This window comes from Leptopilina boulardi, unplaced genomic scaffold, assembly GCF_019393585.1.
Source record: "Leptopilina boulardi isolate dan_hultmark-lab unplaced genomic scaffold, ZJU_Lbou_2.1 LbouV2_325, whole genome shotgun sequence".
NCBI classification, from domain to species: Eukaryota; Metazoa; Arthropoda; class Insecta; order Hymenoptera; family Figitidae; genus Leptopilina; species Leptopilina boulardi.
Genome location: NW_026137891.1, coordinates 728,992 through 730,345, shown reverse-complemented (window position 1 = coordinate 730,345; position 1,354 = coordinate 728,992). Strand labels below are relative to the sequence as shown.

At 33.9% G+C, this 1,354-nt stretch overlaps 1 non-coding gene across 1 annotated transcript; it reads right to left on the bottom strand.

Moving 5' to 3' along the window:
- Positions 1-1,035: 1,035 nt before the first annotated feature.
- On the bottom strand, positions 1,036-1,105 carry LOC127284828 (U6 spliceosomal RNA). The gene has a single exon (XR_007843534.1). It is a non-coding gene; the product is annotated as a U6 spliceosomal RNA (small nuclear RNA).
- Positions 1,106-1,354: the final 249 nt, after the last annotated feature.

The window sequence follows — 1,354 nt, the reverse complement described above, 5'->3', positions numbered from 1 at the left end:
TTTTCTTTTATTCACACCTGCGAGAACTCAAATTTGCAACTTCTTTCCAGTTGAAAAATGCGATTAAACCGGTCGTATTGATCCCTTTTCGATGATCCTGACAGAAGACAAGCCCTCGGACCCAATTGCAATCTTAAAACCGGATCACGAATATATCGTCAAAAGATATTGCCAACGTTTCAATTACGTTCTCAATTTTAAAACCTTGTTAAAGAACTCTCAAGATTTCAATTGATAGAAGAAAAAAAAAACACATTCTCAGAAATATCAACATTGATAAATGATTATTATATATATTAAAAAATTTATTCATTTAAAAACTGGTCACTGAGATGTATGATAGGGAATAATTAAAATATGTCTCGATTATATTTTTTTCTTCAATGTGAATAATTCGATCTCAATAAAATATTGCTTGTATATTCATCTTTTTAAAAGGAATATATATACAATAATAAAAATCCACGAACGTATAACCATTGGAAAAAGAAATGACGTCACACACGACTTTTATGATACATTATTCCCAAATGTGTATGTATATGCGTGCAATTGGTGAGGCCAAAAATAAATACGCGAGTTAAACTTATATGTGCCCGCAGACTTTACGACGTGTAAATCACAAATTTGAAATGCCAGGATGCCCCTATGCCCTGTCCGTTAAACTAACGTAACTTAAAGACAACTTTACGACACTACTACCTATAACCAGTCGATTAATCATAAGTCACTATGGATTAATATACATAAAATATATTTCTCAAAAATAAATTTCAACTATTTATACGATATTCTATATCACTGTGTCCTCCGTCTAAAATTCCTTTGGAGGAATCTTCTAAAAATAACAATCAACAGATTGAAATGTTTAATCTTTGAAAATTTAATTCAGTCTGAATTAAAATTTCTACGTTAAAATAAAAAATAAAGCAAAAAAAAATTAAATTCGCTGGGTTAGTGGAAAAAAAGGATACGTCCGTTTGATTTAACTATGACGTGTCCTTTTTTTCCAATAACCCAGTGAATTATTGACAAAAAAATGTGGAACGCTTCACGATTTTGCGTGTCATCCTTGCGCAGGGGCCATGCTAATCTTCTCTGTACACGGAGAGAAAAAACGAGCCTTTACAGCATGGACCTATATATGCTCTCTTCGTACGCGCCTCTACCGTCCATCTTCGGTACGACCTTATACTATATTTTCACTTGCCCGTACTAAAATAGTAAGGAGCCGAGCTACTACAGCAAGAGATGGTACCGAAGATGGACGATAGAGGCGCGTACGAAGAGAGCATACATAGGTCCATGCTGTAAAGGCTCGTTTTTTCTCTCCGTGTATCGTTCCAATTTTAGT